Below are 16,175 nucleotides of genomic sequence, written 5' to 3' on the forward strand. Positions count from 1 at the left end.
TACTCGAAATCGTAGAGATAGAGCCTCTATCTGACGTACGTCAATATTGATCGACCCGACCAGTGATAAGTGTATATGCCGGCCATGGGGGGATGGATAGATCGATGCTGTTATCGTTAATCGGAGAAAAATATCGGCTTATCGACTAAGCGCGAATCGTCAATACGTTTATCTGTTGGCCGCCTCTTCGCGCGGAAATATTGATTTCGCGGCAATTTATTCGGTCTCTTCTCTTGCGATTTTTTTTTCTTTTTTTCTTTGACTTTTTTTTCCTGAAAAGAAAGATCGGTTGAAATTTCCTTTTCCCCCCCCCCTTTTTTTTTCAATAGGATTTTGAATCTTTTTTTCAGCTTTTAAATTCTTAAATCTTTTAATCTAAATTAAATTGCAATCTTCTGACTTTTATTTTTGATTTTAATTTTTTTTTTTTAACTCTCTTACAGATCCATATCTCTGATATGGATCTTTGTTCGGATAGATTCGATTTTTGTGTTTCGAATTGTCGATTGTGAATAATTTCAAGGATTGGAAAGAAAAAAAAATCAATTTGGAGTAAAATTTCAAAAATTGTACGGCATATCGATGCACATTCTCAGCCTCTTCTTAGAAATCTGTCTCGTAAATATTTACATCTCGTATTATTTACTTCTTCAATAACCACACACGCAGCTCCAAAATATTTTCGTTTTAAATTTCTTCTCATAAAAACAGTTCCTTCGACGGACTAGAAATAGCCGGTACAACCATGCATTTTTATTACACTTTTCAAAATATTTATGTAGTCCGTTTTCATACACCATTCAAAATATTTTCAGTTGAATCGATACCTAGCTAGTGTTTCAAAAAAAAAAAAGGAAAAAAAAGGAAAGAAAAAATAATTCCAATTTTTTTTTATCTACAATATATATATTCTATTCTTACACGATCAATTCCCGAATAAATGACCGAGAATCATTGATTAATATAAATATAAATACATTTTGCGAAACGATAATTTAAACAATTTCAAATTCAATTTTTTTATTCCTACGTTAAATAAATCGGTTAATAGAACGATGCGCAAAATGGCTTCGATTTCGTGGTGCTCGCGTAAAAGTGGAGGGTCATATGGTGCACAGTCAGGTGACGCGACGAATCGATAATTAGTCAGTAATTATTAATCGTAACGGTTTCGTCTTTGAATTTCTCACACCTTCGAAGCGTATCGAGCGACTCGACGAAAATAATTCGAGTCTACTTTCGGATCATATTCATATTCATCCTTGCGCTCCGATCAATCCGATCGTATATTCTTCGGTTATCATCCGTTTTCGATGGAGAAGAAAGAAAGAAAGAAAAAAAAATCGCGTTTGTTATTATCGTTTAAAAAATTAGGAAATAAAAAAGTAAAAAAAAGGTTCGTTATCCTCCGGTTGGAACGAAACTCCGATTCGCATATGCGGTTGCTAACCGAGAAACTTTAGCATTACTATTTTTAGACATACATATTCCACCGATACCGATTCCAATTTTTTCTCCTTCTCTTTCCTTCAAATCGTATTTGCACGAGTGTCTCCCCGAGACACTTTATTTTTAATGCAAACCTCTTTAAAGATATCCGTTTTCAAAACAATATTTTAGATTATTCGATTAGCACGAATAAGTGAGCGAGTTCTCTAGATTATCGAACTCGTGTATTATATTAAAGACTTTAAAAAAAAAAGATTGTCACTTCGATCTCTCTAAATTGTTCTTTCTTGTTAATTTTATTAACACGTCACGGGTTAACTTCATTTTTTGCTTCTAACCGATCATTTAAAAATAACAAATCAAAGAATATCAACTTGCAGATGAGATAGTGATAATTCTTATTATACTTCTCAATTTTTCACATTTATTTATCGATTTCGAATGTTCTGTTTGTCATATTATATTATATTAAACGCAGTATAGCTCGATCATTTTACTCAACTATATTCGACCAAACAAGTATTAAATTCACATTCAACGTAAATTTCCGATCAACTATCTATCACTGCAATTCTCATTAAGAAGAAAAAAGAAACGAAAAGAAAAATAATAAAATTCAACGAACATCGATTCTTCAGAACTTCGTTCCAAGAACTCTTCTTAGGAGGATTAATTGGAAGGAAATCGAAATGAGGCAACGCGATCTCCGATCAACCGATGAGCCGATTGTTCGCGGGAAAAGGCATGGTTTTTCGAATTCGAACGTGACTTACTTCGACAAAATCAGCATCCTGCAGTTGCGGTCGTCTGGCCGAGCGATCGCTGATAAATCCCCGGTGCTTATCGGTGCCTTCTCTGGCTGCGTCCGCTGGTACTTTTCCATCATCGATCCCCAACGAGCATCGCCTCGTCTCGATCACTCCCCACACCACGTATAATTACATTTATACGTATTATATATTATACATATACGTGTATATATGTATGTATAATACATATATACACACACACAATATTCGACGATCTTTCGGCAAGTCCAAGAGCACGGTATGAAGTTCCTACTTTCTGAACACTACGTAGGAACTCTATACCTCGCTGCTGGATCTCTACCATATATGAGTACGTGCATGCATCGTACCGATTCGAAGGATTTCGTATTTTTCTCCCCTGTCGATACCCCTAACCCCGCTTGTTCCTCGACGCACTGCGGAGATCATCTTCTCTTCACTTCGATTCACACATTTTTTTTTCTCTCTTCTCTTTCTCTTTCTTTCTTGAACACACTTGAACACATTTTTTTCGGATCACACTCTTTTCTTCTTCTTTTCTTTTTCTTTTCACTTCGAAAGAAATTCGATCGTGCTCCCATCATCACAATGAACCGTCGCGAACCACTTTCGTCAACACTTGTTCTTCTTCTCTTATTATTAATAATCATTTGCTCGCACTTCTTTCTTTATACAATAATAATAAATAATAATAATTTTATTAACACTTCTCTTTACCGAATTAAAATCGAGGAATAATTTTACTTTCCATCTTAGACGATATTTATCGTAGTACACGATAGTACGTTTCTCAATCAAACGAAGATAATAATCGATTTTTTTTTTTACTCGAGAGGAAGATCGTTCGACACGTGTCCCACGAATCACGAAGCTGGGATAACGTAGATAATAATTTTCAATTGAACGAATTGGAACGGTAGAGAAACGAATTCGATTGATCGTGATGGAGGATTTCGAGGAATCTGGAATCTAGAAATGGAGAAAAAAAAGAGAGAGAGGGAGAGAGAGAGATGGAATGTCGTGGGATCGAAGAGTCGAAACCGAAATTATCGAAACCTGCTCGCCACGAAGGCCCGCGAAGCACTGAAGAGTCTCGAGGGGCACCGGATAGAAACACACACGGCGAAGACACACACGGCCCTCTGATTTCCCCTCCTTCTTCCGAGTCCACCGGCGACACTGACGCCCCTGGCGGTGAAGAATGACACGATGTCCGAGAGGAAGAAGACGAAGAAGACGTCGAGGAAAGGGAGACGGGACAGGAAGGAGAGACGGCGTGGATCGGCGGTGATCGGGATCGAGCGTGATCGAGATCGTGCTGCTACCTACACTAGTGGGGAAAACACACGTCGTTTTTTTCACTCTTTTTCATTTTTATTTTCAATTCGAGCGAATTAGGAATATCGTAACGTTGGAAAGAATATTGGGAATAGAGAAGATTTTATAATCGAACAAAAAATAAAGAATAACTAGATTCTTTTTGGTATGATATGATTGATTCAAATTTGAAATTTGATGGACACTTTTGATCTGTTTTTGATGCATTAAATTTTTTTTTTTGAAAGTTTAATTTAGATTTGAAAAATATTAAAGTTGGGGATAGATAGGAAAAGATACTTTTTAGATTAATTTTAAATTCTACTCACGATAAATATTTCACAATGGAGAACTTCGTTTCGAAGAATCACCGAAATTTGTTCTTCGTTATTTTTCTTTCGAAAAGAATCACAGTCATTTCATTTCCATTTTACATTCTATATCACTGACTTAATCGGTCATAACCACTTCGAGAAAACAAGCGAAACGATAAAATATAAAACTTGAAGGAAAAGAAAAAAAAAAAAGGAACGCGTTCTTAAATGCCAGAGTAACAATACACGTGTCGCTCACTTAATCCTTTAATGACCATTTCAAGGAAACAAGAAACAATATAACATTAACGTGTACGAGGCTCGAGAAAAGTTAAAATTAAAAAAAAAAAAATAGGAAAAAAGAAAAGAAACGAAGAAATGCACGGATTTCCTCAAAAATCGAAATCTAATAACACGGTTATATATCATCGTGACGGGATAAATCGCGTGGCGCACCTTCGATGAACCCGAGGAAGAGAAGGCGGTGCACAATAGACGATCCGGCGTTCAAAGGAAAATCGAGTCAATTGAGCGATTCGATTACCGGACGATTAATAGTACAGGCCGTCGGTTGCCTCGCACTTAAATGCATTAGCCCGATCAACGTGATCACCAGTGAATCAGTCGAATGATATCACTGTTGTTGGACGATTAGAATTTACATAAAATCGTTTCGTTTATCGCCGTGCGAGGCGCGCCGTCGCGTCGCACGTGTCCCTCGTCGTCTTTTCTTTGTCTTTCTTTTTTTTTTTTTTTTGCTGTGCATTAAAAATGATAAGAGTAGAGTGAAAAATGAAAGATCGAAATTGAAATTAGAGAAGATTGAAATTACTATATACTCGATCAAACTCGCGTTGCATTGCTACTTTATAAGATATTTTAAAGATTTTTCATAGATATGTATTTGTAACGAGTGAATTATCGACGATGGTTTTTGACATGCATGCATGTTGCTTGAAAAATTATTTTAAGGCTGTGAATTTTAATCTCTTTCGAAACAAAGAAGTTCTCTGTTATTTTGGAGAATTGTGGATAGATGAAGGAATTATTTATTTTCTTTTTTTCTTTTTTATACTGTTTTCTCGAGTGAGACCAATAGGAGAATCGACGGTGTTAATTATTCAAAGCAGTTGGCGGCAATGGACTCCCGCTGAACCAATCAAGTCAAACAGAATGCAGATTGACTGCATTCCTTCTAGCGAGGAAAGATTAACGTTTCCTCCGTTTTCTTCGCCCTCGACAGGGATATTACCGAAAATACATGGAACAAATTTCCATTTTATATCTTGAAACTATCCAGTAAAAAAACCTTGACTATTCCACTTCAGCTATAAAAATTATTCTTACTTCAAATTTAAAAATCTCAAGTCAAACTGACATCAAATTATAATTACTCTCCAATAATGATGTAATCAACATTTTTCTTTTTTTTTTTTGAATTTCTTTGGAACTGTATCTCAAAATAACGTCAACATGACGAAAGGATCAAAATGTTTTCTCGTTCGAAAAATTATCTTTCCTCCGAGACAACACCAATCTCGTGAGATATTCACGGTCAAAATCGTCTTCGTCTCATCCTCGATGGGACTACTCCCCCCTCCAAAATGCACTGGCCTAACAAACACGTCAAACAGATGTCTAACAGTCGCGCTTGCATAACGCATGCACGCATCTGAAAACGAAGGAACCACGAAACATGGCTTCGGCCATGTGTGGAAATCGGCTTTAACTCGAAGCTGTTGCACGTGCTCCCCCGAAAATGCTGCACGTCCCTCTTCCGCAGTTCTCCGATCCGTGGGAACTTTTTCTCTTTCCTTCCTTCAAGAAAACTCGACTCCTTCCCTCGCGAATCGCTTCGAATCGTCAGAATCCACTCGATGACGAAAGCTCGAGAGATCGTCGAACCATCGAACGCCATCTATCTACTCTCTCTTAACCACCTAACCAGTAAAGATAAAGAAGTCGAGAATCCTCGAAAAAAAAAAAGGAAAGAAAAAAAAATAGTCGTAAAATTTAATAACGTGGGTCGGATGCTCGAGGAGAAACTGTTAGAAAAACTGTCCGTCTCCATTGTCGTTGAGATAACGTTAACGGGATGTTACATCAATAATGTTAGTTTAAAAGGTCATTCAATGGGAATAACAAGCCTGTTGGGTAACCGCGAGGAATTCAAAATCGTGATTGGAACGTGTTCTTTCTCCCGGCCTTATACGGATTCACGCCTACGCGAGGGGACTGGAGAGAGGTCCTAGCGAGAAATTTTGTAACCAACCCTATTGTAATTAATAATTATGCGTTATCATTGGGACGAGGAATCTTTGAAACAATCCAAACTGATCGATCTTGTTAAAATTATCGTGTAAAAAAATTCTCTATCCCGACTTCGATCATTCACATCTACAGTTTATGTAGATCTTAACCATTACATCTTTTCTTTCTTTCTTATTTATTTCTCTAAATTTAACACAATCTTTTCGACCAAATTCGAACTATATTTTTTATGAAATAACGTGAGAGAAAAAAAAATACAATACTCCATATCATCGAGGATGCACCAAAGGATATTTTAAGTTACGATAAAAATACATCGAATGAATCTTGTACTCTTCTTTTAAAGAAAGAAGTAAGTGGGTTCTTCCAAGAGTTTCTCTCTGGACTCGAATGAGAGAAGAGAGAAAAATCGACACACGGTTCGTGCCTCCCGATAGAGACGAGGATAATCTAGTCATCCCGGTGGGCGTTCCTCTTTTTCCCTCGAGCGGGCAAGAAAATCTCCAAGGATAAACACACTGGGGGCCCCTGTGTGGAAGGATAATTAACCTGAACGAAGGAACGGTTTAACGAGTCCCACGATTCAGCCGGGAGAATCACGACACACACCGTGGATCGAGCAAAAAGCGGGCCGATTCGTTCGTTTGGTCGCACGTTTTTGCCTTTGTTTCCAACTCGGTTGGAAAATCGAGAAAGAGAGGAGGAGGTGGAGTGTGGAGACGAGGCGGGGATATCTCGAGAGGCGTCGGTGAGTATCTCGCGGGGATCACACCTGTTCTCCTATATCGAGCGTTAGATACGTTATGATAAGGAGATGTTTAACGGCCGTTCGCGTCTAATGGGCGTCTGAATTATACGAAGTGGATGGCCGCTTCCGGGTCACGCCACCGGACCCCCAGATTTACGAGTTAATTCTATTTTACGCGCCAAGTTTCCGACAGACACGCGCAGGTGCCCGAGAAAATGAACAACCTATTGTTTGGGATGGAATTTTGGCGATTCGTGTGCTCGAACACGTTGTTTCGTTTCACACTTGATAAAGAATGGATGGACTCCCCTACCCTCCCTTTTCGGTTATTTTTTCTTTCTCGTTTCGTTGCTCGTTGAAATTACGACGAATTCTTAAAAGAAAGTGATAATATGATTTATCTATTTTGTAATTACTATTTAATTTTTTTATTTAATTTTTTGCCTCAAAGAATACATTTAAGTAACATTTATGTAATAATGTAAGGTATATAAATGTTAAACATTTGGAAAATCTTGATGCATTTAATAATACATTTCATTTAATTATTCTCTGCTCAAAGAATTTCTGAGAAAACAAATTGATAGAAATATATCATGAAACGGAAACTTGAATAAAGATATTACACGAAATAAATTAAATATATATGTATTATTCCTCTTGCTTGAAAATCTAACAACCAATAGTCACCGTGAGAGGAAAAAAAAAGAAAAAAAAATAAAAGAAAAAAAGGAAAGAAAACCATTAAATTCTATTAACCAGTCATCACTCTCTTTCTCTTTCCATCTCATCCAACTTCCTCTCTACTAAAAAAAAAGCACTAAAACAAGGAAAAACATCATCCAAGAGACGAGTAACGGAGATCAAAAATGAAATAAGGAAGAAGAAGAAGATATTTATTTCAACGAGAAAAATTTTTATCATTATCTGGATCCTATATTCTAAATATTCTAAAACTGGACATGGAAACTAATTATTCCTCCGCATTAATTATCTCCCGGGGATCCGGGTACTCGGAGAGGAGAAGCAACAAACTTAAAAAAAAAAAAGAAAGAAACAAACTTATAATCGTTAAATTCCATCGACCAATCATCATTCTCTTCCCACTTCTATCAACCGTCCCGCATCTAAAACGAGAAAACGCGAGAAACGTCATCGAAGGGGGCAGTGTAAGTGTAATAATAATAAAAAAAGAAAACGAAAAAGAAGAAGAAGAAGAAGAAGAAGAAGAAGAAGATGATGATGATGAAGAAGAACAGGAAGAATAAGAAGGAGGCGGTTGGGACCGGCAGAGGAAGGCTTGGTGGTGGGGAGGGGACAGGGAAACGGAGACCCCTCCGGAGAGATCAAGGTAACTCTGATGACGCAATCGCCTGCAGCTGCATCCGGCGACATCTAATTGCTCTCGCCTTGTCATGCCAGCGGCATTATGTATCGCGACCGGCCGATCTCTCCCTCTCTCTGCGGACGAGAGAGGGCCCTCTTCGCCGTTTCTTCTCCTCTGCTTCAAACTTTTCGCCCGATCCAATGGAATGGAAACTATGTTTGAGAACGCTGTTGTTTAAGATTAAGCGATAAAGTGTCGCCCAATTTGAACTGTCACTGAATTTTGAAAACGATAAAGTGCGATACTTTTTAATCTTCTTTGAGAAAAAATAATTTGTAGATTATACAAATGCAACTGAGAATCTTGATCCTATTCAGGAATTAATTTTCTTTTGAGAGAGATAGATATTAAAAATCGTTGGACTACTTGAAATATCGAATCAACTATACAATTTCTTCAATCTTGAAAATGATTAATTAGAAATCTTTCAAAAAATATATCCTCTAAGGAACAAATTTAAAAATTCTCCAAAACCAATATCCTCATTTATCTATATGAAAAAGGAAAAAAGAAATAATTCAATTACTTATTACAATTTACCTCTTCACTTCTCAAATATCTCCTCAAATATCTTTCAAACTTGCCCGAACCAACCGAAACGGATCTAAACCGATCTCAAAATTTCTTCGTCTCTCGAGGGAAACACTCCCCCCTCCCCCTCCTTAATATCGATCAGAGTCACGGTTAATTAGAATCCAATTTACCGATCCAATTACGCACAGGTATCTCTGTATTGGTATCTCCCTCGTGATATTTCCGCGCGGCGCAGCGAATGAAAAGGAGCGAGCGAGGGGGCGGGTGCGGGGGCGGGAGGGAAGAATAGGAGATATCGGGCCCGCTCGCGGCTACTTGAACTCGCCTCTGCCCGCCGGCCAATAATGTTTTCCCCCGTCTTTTTATCGCAATATCGATCCGAGATCCGACACACACGGCCCCGTAACACGCTACAATTTAGAAGATGACTCGGCAAGTAAACACGGGTACTCGCGAATCATTCTCGCATCCCCTCTCGCGCCCCGGCGTATGAGGGGAGGGAGGGAAGAGGGGGAGGGGGGGGGGCTCGTTTGCGGGTGAACGAGAGATCGGACACGAAGATTCGATCCGATCGGGCGGGGATCCGGCCTCCGGACGGAGGAGCTGGACCGGTTTCAAGGTGAATAGCAAGGTGCTCGCCTCTCCCTCCCCCCGAGACGAAATTGCTCCGCGTTACGACGAGGCATCGCGCCCTCGTACGCCCTACCGACGAGGAAACGTCGGATGAGAGGAGAGGGACCGTGGGCAATCGCGAAATGGGACGGACCGATCCGTGGAATGGTAGCTGGGAGAAATGTTTTCGATCGTCGACCCTCGGAATCGGTCCAACTTCGTGTCCGATTCGTACTCCTCCTCCTCCTCGTCCTCGTGAAATTCGCGAAGTTTACGAAGGTTTCGTCACCTCGTCGAATTGGATCGTTGCTATGGATACATGTATTTTGGAAATGGAGATTTGAGATTTTTTTTTTTACTTCTTCGATGTCATCGATGTTTAGGGGAAGAATTTGAACGGTAATTGTTGAATAATTAAAATTGGGATGATGTTACGAAAAGTTGTAAGTTAATTTAGTAGAGGGATGAGGATTATTTTCGTTCGAAACTATTACTCTCTATATACTCGGAAATTGTTTCTGTATCTAAAATTGAATCTTGTTGAAAATTAATCTAGGATTATTTTTACGAACAAAGGGGGAAAGGAGCAAATTCTTCGATATATTCCGTGCACGTTTATTGTTCCCTTGAAGTCAGTGACCTTCGAAAAAAAAAAAAAAAGAAATGATTCGCAATTTATTGCCAAGGCCACTCGAGCGGTGAGCGCCCTATCAAAACGAACGACCCCCTCGAGTCTCCCACTCTTCCAAAGAGCAGAAAGAAGGAGGGACGATGGAAAGAGTGAAGCTAGAACGAGATGTACACGGGATGCGCGAAACGCCCCTTGTTCGAATCGCTTTTCAACCGTGGCTCGTTCATCTCTTACGAACCAAACGCTGACATCCGCCGACGCTTCGCGGCAATCAAACTTGTCGAGGAAAACTCTTCGACGAGGACAGGATGACGAGTGGTCCGAGCTTCCAATGTCGCCTTCCTCTTCCTCGAAAAAATTACGAAACTTTGTATTCTATTACACGAATCTTTCATCGATCTTCGAGTAGAATCAATATATATCTTTGATAAAATTTTTAATATCCAACTTTTAATCTTTATTACTGTTTCCTTTATAATTTTTTCTCATCGTAGTAAATCTAATCCTTTCGAAGAAACCCTTTTTTTTAAATAAATAGTTATTCCGTTTCATGAAATGATCAAATTTTTATACGACGAGCGCGCGTACAATGGCGATGTCCACGTCGACAGTAAAACAGAATTTTAATACCGGGACGAGTTCGAGGACGGGCGCGTAAAAACGCCTACGTGGTCGTAAAGAGGCATCGTTCGAAGGGAGGAAACCCTCGGATTCCTCCGCGTATCCTCCACACCCTCGCGGAGATCCCGAGCCCCGCGCGATTCGTCCACCATCCCCACGAAATATGGATAAGATTTCGTTTCGAGTGGCAGCTCCTGTATTAGAGGCGGCCAACGCTCTCTGCCGATGGAAACGAGCGAGCGTGTAATCCGGGGGAGGGAAACTCTTGGGACGAGATATTATTCCGGGCTAATAAGGTGGATATTGAAAATTACTCCTTGAACTCTCCGCCTGAAACACCGTTCGCGGCCTGTTTTCTTCTCTCTTTCCTTTCTCCACTCTCTCTTCTTTTTTTTCTGCCGGGTTGGAAGGATGGTTCTTAAGGGTGGATCATACCTTTCTCTCCTTTGTTCCTTGTATAAAGAGTTACAAGGGAATTTGTCGAGAATATTGGAAGATTTGGCGGGCACGAAACGTGTTGGAAGGGATGAAAAATTGGTCGAGAGGGTTCGATGTGAATAGCGGAACGTGTAAATTGGATTTTAGAATTGGATTTGTGTCATATTTTTAAATAAACGCGTCTGTCGATTAATTTCTTCTGACCACTTAAAAATCATTCTATTAAATAATTGTAATTCTTAAAAAAAAGAAGAAAGAATAACGATTTCCAATTAATCACGCTCTTTCTCGTTACTCAATTATTACTCAAAAATTCAAGTTTCTCCTTGTTTCTTTACGAAACAAACGTTCTACGAGCAACTATACTTTTGCCTATTGTTGCCTTAACTGTTCTTGCTATCGAAGAAATTAAATATCGATTAAATATTTTCATCAACTATTCTTCTAACCTAATATGAAAAATTATTCAGAACGAAAGAATTCGAAAATTTAATCTCGCGAAAACAAACTAAGTAACTAGCGAAAAGACGTATTAAAAACAATCCAATCCCTAGCGAGAGGAGGCAATTTACCAATGTTACCTGCAAATTGTTGCAGAGATACAGAATACAAATAATATCGCACAAAATGGGGCGCGAGCTTGTCCAATTTTCCCCGCTTATAAATAGAAATGATTTGCATCGTGAAATCGGTTACGGAAGATTACTACTCTGTTGCAACGAGGAGTCGCGAGGAATGGCAAGTTTAAACCGCGGCTTCGATATCGGCCCGTTGGGAAATGGATGTTTCATTTCGCGAATTTCGGTTGTGCAACTTGGGCTTCGTTGCGCAACTCAGTCCTCTGGCAAAATTTCGCGGCTGCGGTTGTTGCGCCGTCGCGGTTTTCATTCAACGTGAACGAGGCCCGGAATCAGGAAAGGGGAAGGGGGGAGGCGAATGAAATTACAAATGCGCGATGATGTCACGCGAATATATTTTCACGCGAGATATAATTTTGCCGGCGGTCGGCCGCCGGAAGAAAAATCGCTTTCGCGCCGATTTTGCAACCAGACGGATCCATGAATCATACTTCCGCCCGTGAGTCACACTTTCGAAGGATTACCACTATGAACCACTAACGAGAAACATTTAATAAAGAATATACACGAGAGAAGATATACCACGAAGAAGACCTAATGAGCTTCTTCCGCTACGTGGTTTCCTTTATTTCTTGAAAAACGCTGCAGGAAACTTTGAATTTTTTTCCCCTCCCCTCCTCTTTCTTTCTCTCTCTCTCTCTCTCTCTCTTTTTTCTTTTTCGAAATCGCGCGATAACGTTTCCCGTGTTTAACACGAACGTGAGAAACACGAGTTCGATCGAGAGTTTTTTTAATCAATATTAAAAAAAATTCTTGATTTTTGAGAGAAATCTCCGAAATAAATAAATTCAGGCTATTTTACAATTATGATTCTGTGTTCTACGTTCTCGTACGTTGTGTAATAATACGATTTACGATTTTTTCACGCGAATCGAGAACAAATAGCACAAGGGTCAATTATTCGTATCAATGCTTTAATTCTAAGAATTCCTCACGCTCGCACACATGCGGCCAGAAGATAAAGGAAAACATGGCGCGCGCGTTAAAAATAGCAGACGCGCGCAATTATCGACAAACCAGAAACGGATAACTCGAGACTCATTATCGTACAATCGTATTGAAAAAAGGGATAGGATAGGGGAGGGGAGGAGGGGAGAAGAGAGATCATCAAAAATATAAAAATATTTTGGGTGAATAAACAAGCTCGATATGTTGCAATTTCTTAATTCTCCTCGCGAGGAGAGAGGTTATCCGGAACCAGAGGCCACAAGAGGCATGATCGAACGTAAATGACGTAACGATGAAACGATATCCGCGTCCGTAAACGCGACTCGATTATCGTTATCGGATGACAGCGTCTCGTATCGCGACATCGAATCCCTCGAGTCGCATCTTCGACGCAAAAGAAACAAAACAAAAAGGAAAAAAAAAAAAAAAAGAAAAAAGAAAAGGTCGAAAGAATCGGCAAGATGGAGACCCGCTGCCTGTGAGACCCGTTAAAACCTCGAACCCTTCGATCCTTCGACCTTTTCGAAAACCGTGGGGGAAACCGATGGAGGGAGGGAGGAAAGGGCGCGTTGATACAGGGATGCAGGGTCGTACGAAGCGAAAAGTGGGATGAAAACCCCTCGAAATCGAATCAATTAAGCCACGTGCAACCCCACCCTCTCCTTCGTTGCATCGGTGATTGGATCGGTCGAAAGATTCTCATCCAAAATGGAGGAAATCAACGTTCAATCGTTTTCGATCCGGATTGATTTTCGATAGGATAAGATATATGGTATACGATTTGAAAAGTTTGAATCGAGAAGCGATGATCACTCGTTTTTAGAGAATTGAAATTAATTCTCAGTGAATTTAACTTCATTAGGGATTGGTATAGTGTAAGTTTTATTCCGTTCAATCTGTTCAGATGATGATTTCATTTTAACAAATTATATCATTAATAGTTTATAGTATTGTCACGTTGATTAGATTAAATTTTAAATTTTATTGTTCCAGTTTTCTTTGTTGTCTGGATCGATTGTCGGTGGTGGTGTGTTATTAGGTTTTTTTTTAATTATAAAAATGAAGAAATGGACGTTCACGGTTCACGTCACTGTTATTATTATTAATTGAAATAGATAAAAGAAAACCTTCCTGACCTTTCTCTTTAAACTATAAATAGCACTTACGTCAGCGTGTTAATATGTTAATTACTAACTAATTTTCAAGTATCTTCTGGGAATATACTTATTATTTTACTTATCGAATTAAGATTAATCATATTATAATAAATTAATCTTATTATCCGTATTAAAAATATAATATATATATATATATATATAAACAATTTCTAAACTCTTTGAAACTTTGAAACAAAATAATCCCTTGTACATCCGTCCAATTTCAAACAACAAATTAGCCAAAAAAAGGAAAGAAAAAAAGGAAGAAATTCACGGGGGGAAACTCGTCAAAGACTTCCTCCACCCGAATCCATCATCCGAAAATATCGAAAAAAATAACTTGCCGGACGACCAATCTAACTTCATTCCAATTCGCGCCTATGCACCACGAAACCACCACCACCACCCTTCCTCCTCTCCCTGCCTTCCTCCCCTTTCGAACGAAATCAAAAGGACGTCGGGCATCGGTCGAATCGACAGGATTGGATTCGAGAAAAAGGAAAGCGAGGCGAGAGAGCGGGGGAGAGGGCGAGTCGAGGGCGGAAGGGGTGAAATCGCACGCGTGACGGCTCGCCCGTTATATTTGCGGGCGGGAAATCGGGAGAAGTGGGGCGCGGGAAATTTCCAATAAAGGGAAATCCAACATTGGGTGCCGGCCGGGCGCGCGTCAGCCGGCCCAATAACAAAGCAATAACTATCGACGATGCGCGCACTGCCATTATACGTGTCTACCGGCATCCACGTAAACGTGGCTACGTGACGGTGTGGACGATGCAATTGCATCCTCATCCCACCCTTCCCCCCTTCGTCCGCGACACATCGTGCCCGCACCTATCTCCTTTCTTCCACGCTATCATCCATTCTCTCTCTCTCTCTATCTATCTATCTATCGATGTTGGTACGCGTGTTCGCCGCGCAACACATACGTATATTTCTGTTATGAATATTTAAGTTGGAATTGGTTACGCGTACAGTATTCCTTATTTAACGTGTTATCAACGAATTTTTTTTTTTAAATATTAATTTAGCAATTTGTTCAAAGGAAGTAGATTTTTTTCTTAGATGGAGTTTAAATCGAGTTTAATCGGAGATTTAATCGCGATGATTCCGTGGAAAAATTTTTTAAGACAACTTTGATCACAACAATTTTCTTAATTTCTCGAAAGATTCTTATTACTTCAAACGTAGTTTGTTAATCTTGTCAAAGTGATAAAATATGTAGGAAATACAAGATCGATTTCGTTCCGAAAATTTCGCATAATCATAGCGACGTAAATAAGTTCATGTTTCGAATGGAGGAGGTCATCGACTTATGAAAATCGAATGATTTCAGAAAAATGCAGCGGGATAATCGAAAAAAACGCGGGCACACGTAGAAAGGGAGATCGGTTTCGAGGACACGCGTGAAACCGTCCAAATTTCAATGCGGGATCGTGAAGCTGGAACATCCGGTTCGATCGGTTTACTGCGTTGGCCGCGATCGTACGGTTTATCGCGCGCGGAAATGGAATTGTTAGAGGGCGCTTTACACGCCCGCCCATCGACTGCCTAACCCCAATTTTTTTTCCCCCTCCTCTTTTTTTTTTTTGTTTTTTTCATCTCGGCACTCGTTTTTTTCCCCGTGAATTGACCGCACGAGGTGTCTCGCGCCGATGAATGGCGCATTGCGAGGCAATGAGCGGAATTGTAATCCGTCGAAAGGGATGAGAGTATGACACTGTTTTCGGGGATTTTTTTTTTTTTTCAGAGATGTAAGGATAATGGAATATTTTTCCACGAAGAGAAAAGTTTGTTTCTTTTGAATGGAAAGATTAGATGAATATTTTTGGTATATTTCGGGGATATTGTCGAATATTTTTAACGTAGAAATATTCCAGTTAATAAGAAAAAAGGAAGAGAAACAATTTTCAATAATTTTTTTAAGAAAATCAATCTATTGTTATTCTAAATATTTTATTCTGTAGATATTATAATTGAGAGACCAGGAAAATTCTCAAATCAAAATCTTAGAGATTCTTTCAATTTAAAATTAAAATTTACACATTGGAGATTTTTTTCAAACAAATCATTGATGTATGTAGAAAGTAAGGAATGATCGAGGAATCTTATACATAAAATCAAGAGTGTCGCGAAAGGGAGGAGACAATGATGGGCAGTGTTTCGTCAGAGACGAAGAAGAAATAAATAATTTCCGGTCCCTCTGGCGTCGAAACCCCATAACGCTCGCCCATTAGGCCCATCACGCGAACAATCGTCGGGCTTCGAAGCGACCTTCGTCGTTTATTTAATTATTGATTGCACCTTCCTACGCATCCCCTATTC

The 16,175-nt window shown here is 39.4% G+C and overlaps 1 protein-coding gene and 1 non-coding gene across 2 annotated transcripts in view; one reads left to right on the forward strand and one right to left on the reverse strand.

Annotated features, from left to right (window-relative positions):
- LOC725329 (UPF0489 protein C5orf22 homolog) overlaps nt 1–16,175 on the forward strand; it is a 788,097-nt gene that overhangs the window by 555,054 nt on the left and 216,868 nt on the right. The window lies entirely within an intron of this gene.
- On the reverse strand, nt 2,478–2,561 carry Mir276 (microRNA 276). Its single transcript, NR_031517.1, has one exon. It is a non-coding gene; the product is annotated as a microRNA 276 (primary transcript).

This window comes from Apis mellifera, linkage group LG7 (assembly GCF_003254395.2).
Source record: "Apis mellifera strain DH4 linkage group LG7, Amel_HAv3.1, whole genome shotgun sequence".
Lineage (NCBI taxonomy): Eukaryota > Metazoa > Arthropoda > Insecta > Hymenoptera > Apidae > Apis > Apis mellifera.